Source organism: Peromyscus californicus, unplaced genomic scaffold (genome assembly GCF_007827085.1).
Source record: "Peromyscus californicus insignis strain IS unplaced genomic scaffold, ASM782708v3 Scaffold_6__1_contigs__length_162567912, whole genome shotgun sequence".
NCBI lineage: Eukaryota > Metazoa > Chordata > Mammalia > Rodentia > Cricetidae > Peromyscus > Peromyscus californicus.
Window position 1 is genome coordinate 99,932,487 of NW_026294584.1, and position 12,846 is coordinate 99,945,332.

Consider the following 12,846-nt stretch of genomic DNA (forward strand, 5'->3'; position numbering starts at 1 on the left):
CTCAAGTGTCTCTTAGTTAGAAACTGGGTCTCACGTACCCCTGGATTTCTTCAAATTCACTGTGTAGAGAAGGTTGACCTTGAACTCCTGATCTTTCTGCCTCTACTTCTCTAGTACTGGGGTTACATATGTGTGCCTCCACACCAGGATGGAACCCAGGACTTTATGTGTGGTAGGCAAGGATAGTTTCCCCCACCACATGCCCAGAGATATCTGGTCTCTCATCATTTGCCAGCCATGCACATATTTATTCTGCCCTAATACAGTTTTCAGAATTGTTAATTCATACATTTACTTTCACCTAGATTTTGATTTTTGATTGTTTATTAGTTCTTCAAGAATTTCATACAGTGTGTTTTGATCATATTCACCCTCTCTCCTACAACTCTTCCCAGAACTACCCTCCCTACCCTACCCACCCAACTTTGTATCTTTTTTTATTTTTATTTTTATTTTTTTTTTTTTTTGGTTTTTCGAGACAGGGTTTCTCTGTGTGGCTTTGCACCTTTCCTGGAACTCACTCTGTAGACCAGGCTGGCCTCGAACTCACAGAGATCCGCCTGCCTCTGCCTCCCGAGTGCTGGGATTAAAGGCGTGCGCCACCACCGCCCGGCTGTATCTTTTTTAAAAATCCTTAAAGACCTATTTGCGCTGCCCAAGTAGCCTTGGAAATGTAGTCTTCCACTGGAGGGGGGTTAACATAACAAGGACCACACCTAGGGTAAACTGTCTCTCCTGGGAGCTATTGATTGCCTAAAGTGTTCCAGCTGGGGTGGAATTCTGTGCCTAAATCCCTCTCCATGCTAGGAACTGGCCTAGGCTTGGGCTTGAACACCTTCTGTGCATGTTGTCCCAGCAGCTGTGAGTTCATGTGCCCCATTGTGTCCAGAAGACAGTATTTGCTTGTAGGACAGTCACCTACTGCTTCTGGCTTTTACATTCTGTCTGCCTCTTCTTCCACAGTGATTCCCGAGCCTTGGGAGGAGGGATGGTATAGATGTTTCCTTTAGGAGCGAACCAGTCAAATCTCATCTGATTTTTAATTTTTTAAGATTTGTCTTTAATTATGTACAGGGGTGTCTATCTGTAATGGGTTCCCACAGAGGCTAGAGGTCTCAGATCCATGGGAGCTTGAGTTGCAGAGCCACCTGATGTGGATGATGACATTTAACTTGGCCCTCTGCAAGAGTGACCAGTGTTCTTTACCACTTAGCCGTCGCTCCAACTCTGATTTTAAATTTTATGTTCTCACTGTGTGTTCTCTCTCTCTCTCTCTCTCTCTCTCTCTCTCTCTCTCTCTCTGTGTGTGTGTGTGTGTGTGTGTGTGTGTGTGTGTGTGTGTGTGTGTGTGATAGAGTTCAGTAGACCACTTTCAGAAGTCACCTTTCTTCCACTGTGGGATCCAGTATTGAACTCAGATTGTCTGGCCTACATCAGGAATCAGTTTGACCCATCTTACTGGCCCTGTTTTAAACTATTATTTATAATAGATTCCATTATACAGAATTTTGAAATGTATGTAGTTTGTCAGTCTTTTCATTTAAGCCCTTGAATTTCATATCTTGCCTCCAAAGCCTTGCTCCAAACCCAATTCTGGGATGATTTTAGTTTTACTTTATATTTAAATACTCAATCTAGTTGAATTTTATATTGAGCCATAGAAAATGCAGGTATAGATTTTTTGTTCTATAGTGGTTATCTAAGATCCTAGATACCAATTATGACTGTCCTTTTCTTTCTTTTTTTTAATTTATTTTAATTTATTTTGACTGTCCTTTTCTTGTTGGGGTGCCTGTGGGCTGTTTCCTGGCCCTGTATTCTAGAAGTCTCTTTGCCTCTGAGCCAGTGTGAGGACCTGTTAATTCACTGTGGTATCCAGGAGAGAGAGTCTCCAGCTGTGACCCCTCTTAAGTGCCTCTCAGTCCTCTGTGTGTGTTGTTTATCACAGAGGTACATCACAGTTAATTGTGAAAATGAACTTGAGAGGTGCCTGGGGGGTTTGATGGGGATCCAATTGAATTTATTCCTTCAGTAGGCACTGACACTGAGTACAGTCAGTCTTTCTTTAGGTCTTCCTTTATATCATTCATAAGTTGCATGTTTTGTTCTCATAGTAAGTCTTGTATTATTCATGAATTTGCCTTGCTCCTGGGAATTCACATGGAGATTCACAATATTCACGAAGAGTGTGTCACTGCTAGCATCCAAGAGAGATACTGAATATGGTTGTGTCATAATAAACAAATTGATTACTGCCCTTTTCAGACCCGATAGGATTTCAGCTGGTTCCTAGAATGTCTCACTGGTCCTTGTGGTCTGTAGAAAATGGTAGTTCCCAATTCTTTTCTCAATCAAAGAGCTGAATACTGGTAGGGGACAAAAAAAGACAGATCACTTTACAGAGGAAAATCCTTGAGGAAAGTACAGAGACATTTCAGATTTCTAGACCAAATTGGGAATCAAAAACTGGAAATAGTGACAGACTTGAGGAAATGCCAGTAAATTAAAATATAAATAATGTGAACAATGTTTTATACAATTTATAGAAATAAATCTGAAACCTAAGGAAAATAATATAGCTACCAAAATTGAATGTATATACCTATATAAAGGTATATATGCATATATACACACACACATACATACATACACACACACATACATACATACATGTCACAAATTGAACCAGGAAGGTAGAGGAAAACCCCAAAGTCAATCAGAATGGAAACAGGAAGAGAGGGCTGCTCCAGAGCTGTGGCCAGTAGTTAGAGATTATTTCTGTATTTCTGAATGTTTTCCTAATTTACTTGACAAAACCCACTAGAGCATACTGCAGTAATAGAATAATGGCCAGGACTGCACTTTCTGGGCTGCAGTTCGAGTGTTTCTAACTCCCTGCTAATGATGGCCTTCCCTAGAGTTTATTGATTAAGGGGTTTTCTTCTGCTCCTAGCCCATCATTAAGTTAGTACCTGAAGTTTACACTGAATGGTAGCCATGTTGTTTCAGCCTTTCATTGAAACGTTAAAATCTCTAACTGTAGTAATGTTTCTTTGCTGAAGCACCTTTTAGTTCAAGGGGTGCCTTTGCCCCTCTTGGTCAAGGTGCTGCTGTCTTGGTGAACTTCTAGGTGTTATTTGGTAATAAATAGAATTTTTGCATGATTTTTGAATAATAAAAGGTAAGATTTATCTGAACCCTCCTCCTCCTCTCTTCTTTTGAGATAAGGTCTCAGTATGTGGCCCTGACTGGCCTGGAGTGTGATATGCAGACAAAGCTGGCCTCACAGAGATCCATCTGCCACTGCCTCCAGAGTAGTGGGCTAAAAGGCAGGAACTACCACACGAAGCACTGTCTGTCTGTGCTTTCTGATGTCTTCAACAACAGAACTTGGTGTGTGTGCATGTATGTGCTTCAGTGTGTGCAGGAAGTTATTGTTGTTGGTTTAGAAATCTTACCCTTTGCTTCAGCGTACCAAGAATTATCTGTTTCTTGACAGAATGTGTGAGGCTAACTTCCCTTTGGGAGGGCTGATGGGGAGGGGGCTGTGAGCCCTGCAAGCTATCCACTGTGGGGAGGGAGGAAGCGGCTGGAGTGGGCTGATGTCACCTAGGCAAACAGAAGAGAAAAGAATTAAGTGTGTACTGTCTCTAAACAAACTCTTACACAGTGTGAAGATGCCTGAGGATCCATGGCAATGGGGACATGGGGCCGGGGATAAAGGTTACATTCCAGAAGCAGCATGAAGATGAGAACATAGGTCAGGGTAGAGTGCTCTTCTACCATGCCTAAGGCCCTGGCTCAGTCCTGAGCACCGAAAGAATAAACATGGAAATTTCTGGTTAACTAAACAGCCAGAAGGCAGGAAAATGATAAAGTAATGTGGATTTCATGGAAGAAGAATTCATTTTGGACATGTAGAAGATGTTTGGCTTGATGAAGGTCTGTCCTGGTGGCATCGGCCTGTAATCCCAGCTACTTGGGAGACTGAAGCCAGAGAATCTGGGCTTTAAGGCTTGTCTAGGCTCAAGAGCAAAGTGGGGCAGGGGGCAGAGTATGGTCACAGTGTGAGATCACCCTGTCCAGTCATCTCTCCCTGTTATACAGATGGGAAATCCAAAGCCCAGCAACAGTAGTTCCATCAGCCGTTCTGACTGCCTTCCTCTTGCTTCCTGTCTTGTCCTTTGTGAGATGTCCGTCCAGGTCTGGAGAGATGCTCAGCTGATAAAGCGCTTGTTTTACAAGCATGAGTTTGATCTCCAGACCCACATTAAAAAAAAAAAAAAAAAAAAAAAGGACATGGTAGCATGTGTCAGGGCAGCAAAGACAGATTCCCTGGGACTTGCTGACCAGCCAGCCCAGCATACTTGGCAATTCTCAGGCCAATGAGAGACCCTGTCTCAAAAAACAACATGGATGGGACCTGAGTAGGAATGACACCTGAGATTGTCCTTTAGCCTTCGTGTCAGACATGAACACACATGCACACCCCCTCTCCTAACATGCACACATACATACAAGGTGTGGATCCAGAGTTCATCAACATTAGAGGAAGTATTTTCAGGCTAAAAGAGACATGGGCTTGGTTGGAGACTGAAGGTAAAGCCTATGAGAAACAGGATAAAGTTACTTAGATGGAAATGAGTGGGGTCCTGGGGTGCCAGAGACAGAAGAACATGTGTCATGACCGTAGACACTGGACCCTCAGAGGGGTGTGTCATTTATGTACCTGAAGTCTTTTGAGTCCATCACTAGACAAGCTCCCACCTTCTCAGCCCACGTGTTCCTCTCTTCCCTCACCCCTCCCCTTCCCCAATAGATCATCCATGCTTTCACACCAAGGTAGGTGAGTGCATGAACAAGGAAGATGGAAATGCCACGCTGGTCGGTGCAAAATGTTCTAGAATACCAGGAGCAGTCTGGAAATGTTCAGAAAACCTGGGATAGCAGCACTGGATTGGAAAGTGAGAGTTTACCAACAGGCAAAAGAAGGAAATGTCAAATGAAAAGATAGTAAAGGGGTGCGAAGGGAGGCTTCCCAAGCAGTAGGAACTGATGGCGTGAAGGCTTCAGTCACGCCACACCCACCACACTGAGCAGATGAAAACACAAAGCCATACAGGTCTCAGAATGAGAAACCCTTGCCCAAACCTGGGAAATGCGGGCTAGGCAGTACCTCTGAAGAGTCATCCAGCAGAACAAAACCTAATCTGGATATGTGCACCTCCTAGAGTCCCATGAGCTCACTCTGGGTTAAATATCCAGAGAAAACACCATTTACTGCCCAGTGCAGTGGCAAGAGGCAGAGGACTCTAGGTGTCTGTTTCCAGGGTACAATGTGGTAGGTGTCTATTTTGAAATAGTGTGCCATAATCACAAATAGTCAACTAGACATACATAAAGCAACATGAATAGATAGATCTCAAAAACACTGTTTAAACTGATAAGAACAGATACTACACTTGATCTTCCAGGCACCAGGCTGAGTTCTGGGAATCCAACTGATGAGAGAGAGGAGAGATACTGCAGGTGAGGGACATCGAGATCATGATGGGAGGACGTGCAGAGATGACGGACCACACTCGTGGAAACCCATGAACTGTGGACTGGTGGCTGTGGAGCCCCCATGGGACTGGACAGGCCCTCTGGACACGGAAGACGGTTGTTTAGCTCGAACTGTTTGGGGGGCACCCAGGCAGGGGGATCAGGATCTGTCCCTGGTGCATGGGCAGGCTTGTGGGAATCTGGTGCCTGTGGTGTGACACCTTGCACAGCCTTGGTGCAGTGGGAAGGGGCTTGGACCTGCCTAGGCTCAGTGTGCCGGGCTTTGCTGACTCCCCATGGGAGACCTTGATTTGGGGGATGTGGGGACGTGGGGTGGCTTGGGAAAGAGGGCTGGGGGGTGGGAGGAGGGAGGAGGAGGGGTCTGTGGATAACATGAGGAGTGAGTAGAAAATTTCTTAATAAAGAAAAATAAAAACAAAACAAAACAAAACAAAAACCACTGTTTAAGACACTTGGGAGGCAAGGTCTCTGTGAGTTGGAGGCCAGCCTGGTCTACATAGTTCTAGGGCAGCCAGGGCTGCATCATGAGACCCTGCCTCAGAAAAAAACAAAACAAAACAAAAAGCACCACTACCAGCACCACCACCACCACCACCAAAACCTACTATTTAATTTGAAAGATCAGAACTGAATCAAATGATGCCTGTGGTACTAGGTCACCATGTAAGTCAGAAAGACAAGCAGCACTGTTTTCAGGTTCAAATCCTTCATTAGGATGTATACATACAAATGGAGCCTGTCTGCAGGGGAAGCTGAGGAGGAGGGGTAAGGCTGGCAATTAAAGGGTTCAGAGGAAATGTGATCTGCTGAAATATCTACACACAAAGGACCATAAAGACCTATGTCCCATTTGGGGGCCCAGCAGGACACACTTGTAGCACGAATTGTTAGAAGGTCTTATTAATAAAAACAAGCCTGGAGCCAGGTATTGGGGTGAATGCTGAAAGATCAGAGAAACAGAACCAGCCACAGCTAACCTCACCTCAAATTCCTCAGCTGGTCTTGTTTCCTCAAACTGGAAGCCTCTGAGTCCTCATCTGAATGGATCTCAGCTGAACTGCTACTAAAAGCCTAAAAGCTTAACCAGGCTCTAGTTCCTGGTCCTCACGCCTTATATACCTTTCTGCTTCCTGCCATCACTTCCTGGCATTAAAGGCGTGTGTCACCATGCCTGGCTGTTTCCAGTGTGGCTTTGAACTCTCAGAGATCCAGATGGATCTTTGCCTTCGGAATGCTAGGATTAAAGGTGTGTGTGCCACCATTTTCTGGCCTCTATGTCTAGTGGCTGTTCTGTTCTCTGACCCCAGATAAGTTTATTAGGGTGCACAATACATTGGGGAACACAATATCACCACACACACTGAACATAGTTCAGGGCATTCTCTCCTACTGAAGAGGCTGTGTGGGTGGGTGACAGTGCCCAGAGCAAAGACCAGGAGGAGGCTGGAAGACACCAGTCTAGAAGAGTAATCCAGTTCCTGAGATCAGCATGGAGCTTCCATGGCTTCTAAACAGGAAAGAATATTGTTCCAAAAGCTCTCAGGTGGCCTAGGGGCTCATGGAAGACTGGGATGGCTAGCTATTTAAGAGTCTGCTGTAAACTGACAGCCAAAGACACAGAAGATAAAGCAGGGTGAGTGGGTGCCCACCAGTGCCAGAACCCACAGAAATTTACTTCCTGACGGAAAGGAAGAAGTTACTGACATTCGCCATTTTGATGAACTCAAGGGCTGCGAACGCTTCCAATAAAAGCAGCCCCAGTGAGATGGTGCTCCCCACAGCCCCATCCCTCCTCCAGACTTGGCTACTCTGGCACAGACACCTGGGACTCTGGTTCTAATCCTGACTCTTCCCGTGGCTCCAGAAGTGACCTTGGCCAGGTTATACCTACTCTCTGCTTTCCTCTTCCCTTTTGGGTGCACTTTCTTTGGCTCCATGTCACTGTATTTCCCTAGTAATGGCCCCCAGGAAGGAAATCTTGGCTCCCTCCTCAAACTCCCAGGTGTCTTCAAAGTCCTGACATCCTCCTTAATCTTCCAGCTCTGGGACCCCACCTTGGAGAGGAGGAGCCACAAATTGGGATGGTAATGGCCCTGCTGATTGCATTAAGGGGTCCTAATGCAATATGCTCTCGTGGGGACCATCCATCAGATCAGAGGCCCTCCCCAAGTCCCTGCCACCCCAGTCACATTAGTGAGTCAGCCCATTTATCACTACAACACACCTCCATGGAGACTGGCCTAGACGGATGAGGGGCCAAATCAGATTTATGAGGAGGAATCCTGGAAAAAAAATCAGCCCCATCCATCTCTCAGACACCATAGAGGGAGCCCTGGTCCCCACTGCCTCCAACGCTCCATAGGGGAACAGGGCAATGGGTACTAATAGGGAAGCCAGCCACATTGCCTTTGTTTCCTGAAGGCCCAGAATGGCCTAGCACAGCCCTGGAAGTGGCCTCTCTCACAGTTTTGTTCGGAAGCAAAGCCCCTTCCAGGACCAGCAAACAGCCAGCACTGTTCAGCTTCTGGGGATCCCAAGAGGGTGACTGAACAGAGTTCTCTGGTTTGGTAAACTGCAGCAAGCAGAGGGTGGGAGGTAGAGGTAGTGAGCCCCACTGAGGAATGAGACCAGGCCTGGGCCACATTTCCATGGAAGGGGTCTTGCTCTGGCCTTCTGTCTGGGTGAAGGTTGTACAGAGGGCTCATTGGAACTTATGCTGGGCAGCCAGGCCACTCCAGCAAACGGGAGGCATTGAAAAGGAGGAGAATGGGGTGGGATGTCAGGGCTAATCACTCCCTTTCAGGCGCTAACCTTCACGGACCCTGAAGATTTTTTGTTTTAGAAGACATTATTTAAGAAAAGCATGCACGCCTTTAATCTCAGCACTCGGGAGGCAGAGCCAGGCGGATCTCTGTGAGTTCCAGGCCAGCCTGGTCTACAGAGTGAGATCCAGGACAGGCACCAAAGCTACGCGGAGAAACTCTGTCTCAAAAAAATAAAATTAAAAAAAAAAAAAAAAAGAAAGAAAATCATGCAGAATTATGACCTACTAGGAACTCTTTTGGGGCCGTGGAAGGATCCTGTTCAGGCAAGGGTTCCTACAGCTTCAGGCTTATTAACCTCGAGCCAAAGGGTTTGCATTCATTATCTTTTTTTTTTTTTTTTTTTAATGCCGAATGCTGTTTATTGAAGGAGGGAGGAGGTCTTAAATACAGGCTTACAGCACAATGGGAGAACCCCGGAGGGCAGAAGTTCGCTACTGATGTTTTACAATCTTGCATCTAATGCACTCATTGTCTTAAAAGAAAAAAAAAAACCCAAAACAGTCAATTGTCTCTGGAGGCAAGGCTTATCATCCCTATTTGTATAAGAAAATGAAACCAGGTGCTGCAGAGTGTATCTGTCATCCCAGCACTCGGGAGCTGGAGGCAGAAGGGTGAGGAACTGAAGATCACTTTAAAGTACAAAGCAAGGTGGAGGTTAGCCTGGACTACATGAATGAGACCTTAGCTTAAAAAAGAAAGAAACAAAGAAAGAAAGAAAGAAAGAAAGAAAGAAAGAAAGAAAGAAAGAAAGAAAGAAAGAAAGAAAGAGAAAGAGAGAGAGAGAGAGAGAGAGAGAGAGAGAGAGAGAGAGAGAGAGAGAGAAAGTGACTTGTCTAGGACTATGAAGCTTATAAGTGACAGATGCTGATGGGACCTGGTCCGTAGGCTCTTCTCACTGACCTTGGCCCCACTGCCAGGATAGAGCCACAGGACCAGAAAGCTCAGCCCCTGAACCAGTTCATGCAAAGAGAGGAGGGGCTGAACAAGCGCAGCTTGGTCAGAAATCCAGGGCTGTCCAGGAGCAGCTGTAGGGACACCTGTGAGCACAAGGTGCCCAGTAGAGAAGCAGGGCAGACTCCTCCAGGGCCCAGATATCTTCTCCATGACTGACACTTGCTCTGGGGGACGATGGCTTGTCTCTCTCCCAGGCCTTACCCAGCCTGGGGCCAGGCCTTTAGTAGCATCTTGTCGAAGCCTTGCTAAAGTATCCCCATCCATTTCCTTTCCCTTATGTGGCCCCTGCCCTCCTCTTTCTGGGCCTCTCGTTTCTAAATGATGAAAAGAGTTTCTACATGGTAGAAGAAACTGAGGATCGATGGTGGGACTCTTTCAGTGCCGCATCCTCCACACAGGGACCAGCCACTCACTGCCTGGCTTTCTTTATCCCCATCCCTGTCCCCACACAGGGCCTCTTCATCTATTCAGTTTGGGGTTTGGTCCTTCTTTCAACCTAACCAGATCTTCACACTTCTGCCTCCTTCGACAACTCTGCTGCCCCATCCCTGAGCACTAGGGTTGAGAGTGTGTGCCCCAGGCCACGCAGCCTGCAGAGCGTGAGCTGCACCCTAAGGAAAGTTGTGCAGCCTGGACCCAGTCAGCTGGGGCTGAACAAGACTTATACCCACATCCTCCCAAAGTGTATGTGTATGCTCTAAACAAAAGTCCCAGCAAAATAGCAGTCTGTGGGTCAGGAAGCTGTGTCCAAACATTCCTCCCACCCGCTCATATCTGTGTGTGTGTCCCACACACACAATGCATTTTCAGGGTCCCTGGGTTGGAAAGGGGCTGTGATTGCTAACTTTTGAATCCCTGGAGAACTCAAAGATTCTCTGAGTTCTTTGTCAGGGAAACAGACAAAGTGGTACTCTCAAACAAGATTAATTCGAATATGTTTGAGGCAAAGCCAGAGTCCTCCCTTTCAGCCTCTTTCCCTCTCCAGAGCCTTTAATTGGGTATTCTGTGAGACTCTAGCCTAGGCTGCCTGCTCTCTCTGGGCTGGCTCCTTCTCCAGCGTCTCCCGTTAGCAACCACGTGCACACGAGTTCCCCCAATCTGTCTTCCATACCCCAGACCTCTACAGCCCTTGGACAGCATCTCTGGAGTAGCCTGAGGCCACTGAGGACAGCATGTCTGGAATAGCCTGAGGCCACTGAGAACCTAATTGTGACTCAAACCAAACTCATGACCTTGCTCTCAAGTCTCATCCTAAGTTCCCTAGCTCAGGACATCTCTTTGTCACCAGGCACCCAGCTCCCCAACTAGGACTCCCCTATCTCCCCCCCCCCCCCAGTTGCCCGATGTGTTCACCGGGACATCCCTTCTGGAATCTGTGTCCTCTCCTCTGTCCTCACTGTGACTGGATCTCATGTTCGATGTTCTGGGTTCAAGGCCCACCTTCTGGTCCAGAGCCCTAGGTTTCGGTCTCAGTGTGTAGCTAGAGCCACTTCAACCAGCTGCTGAATTACCCTGGGTCCTCTCTGTTAGGTGGGGTTGACAGTGTCTCCGGCTCCAGGCTGCTGTGAGAGTCTATGAAAGCATGCATGGCACATAGGCGAGCATTTTGTTGTGTGTGCTGGGATTACGTTATTCTTGCTATGATTACTACTGCTGTCTCCTCTCATCCATTCTCTGCCCTGTCAAATCACCCATAGACAGGCAGACTGTCTACACTGCTCAGGCTGGTCAGACAGAGTGGGTTTTGAGCCTAGGTCTAAATGGCTCTGGTGTTCTTCTCAGACAAGGTCCCTGCCTGTTTGTAAGCATGAAAAATACATGGACACAGAACATCAGGTCAGTGAGAAAGGAATGAAGCCAAGAGAGTGAGAATTTTTTTGCAGAGGTGTGTGGTTGTGGTTGAGACAGGGTTTCTCTGTGTAGCCCTGGCTGTCCTGGATCTCACTTTGTAGACCAGGCTGGTCTCGAACTCACAGAGATCTGCCTGCCTCTGCCTCCTGAGAGCTGGGATTAAAGGAGTATGCCACCACCACCTGGCCAAAGTGAGAATTTAATGAGCATGTCCAAGAGGCCCCAGATGCCTGCAGAGAAAGGGTGTTGTTGGGCAAGGCTGTTGCCGGAGGCTGGGGATGAGTTCAATAGGAAACATGAGTTTGGAGGTGTTGGTGGAGGCAAGGGGGTAGAAAGGCTGGGGTCCTTCTAAGACCCTTTTGGGGACCGCTGAGTGGGGCCTTGGAGGAGTCACAGGCATTATTAAAATGGTCCAGATGCAGCAAGAGTAGCAGGAATGGGGAGACTTACTAAGTATGGTTCCTCTTATCTCCGGCCACCAGCGTCTGGTGAGGATTAGATAAAGCTGCAGCCTTGGGGACTCAAGTGAGCTTGGAGCTGGGGTGGGAGAGCTTGGGTTACCACAAGGTCAGGGATTCTGCTTTTCCAAGTCCTTCTGAGAGAGAGAGAGAGAGAGAGAGAGAGAGAGAGAGAGAGAGAGAGAGTTTGCAGGAGCAGAGGCCACAGGCAGGAGGAAGTAACTCCTGTCATTTTTAACTTGAGGAATCTGCCGACTAGATCTCCAGCTTAGCTGGGGGCAATGAGTTAGCTTGGAACAGCAGCTTTGGAACGACACCCAGCAGACTGGGGAAAGCGGATGGGGTGGGGGTGGGGGGCTTGCTTCTCTTTCCTGGGCTTTTCTCCTAGACTGTCTGTCTGCTTCTGGTTGCCACTCTGTCCTCTGTCCCTAGTGAGAGCAGTCCAGTGCTCCTATGAAACCTCCTTCTGCCACAAACCAACCCTGCCAGTCCATCCCTGTCCATTCAGCCATCCTGGTAAAATATGGAGTCTGGCTTAGCAGGGAGAACCACCCCATCTCTGTCCCCACTGTGTCCCTAAAGAGAAGCTGGCTAGATGGGCTGCAATGGGGGAACACAGAGGACCTTCTTGAGTGACCTCTCTGGGGATGCTTCCCTGGCATAGGGCCGGGGTGGGGGGGAGCCGGGGGAGGAGATCTTGGGAGTCCTAACGGCCCAGGAGGGAGGAGGTCACACTCTGGCTTTTCTGATTCAGTCCTTGCCCAAGTGGACAGCGCTCTATTCACAAATCGACACACTTGTATTTCTGGGGTCCCTGGGATCTCCGAAGATGCAGAGGAGGGTGGAGGAAGCAGTTTGTAACACCAAGCAATGTGTAGGCAGGTTCACTTCATGCTCTGGCCAGCCTTTTTCTGTTGGTGGTTTACCTTCCACAAAAGCTCTGGCTTCCCTGTCACGCTTTCTTTTTTTCTCCTTGGATCCTGATTGTCCTTCAGTTCTTTGTCACTAAGTGTAACTTGATAAACTGAGCAGAAATGCACTGCTGTCCCCATCCTTTCAAAAACTGCCGCCGGAGAAAGCGCACTGGGGAAAGAGATCTGATGTCTTTGAATGGACGTTTAAGCAGGAGTGCGCGCACACGCACACGCACACACACACACACACACACACACACACACACACACACACACACA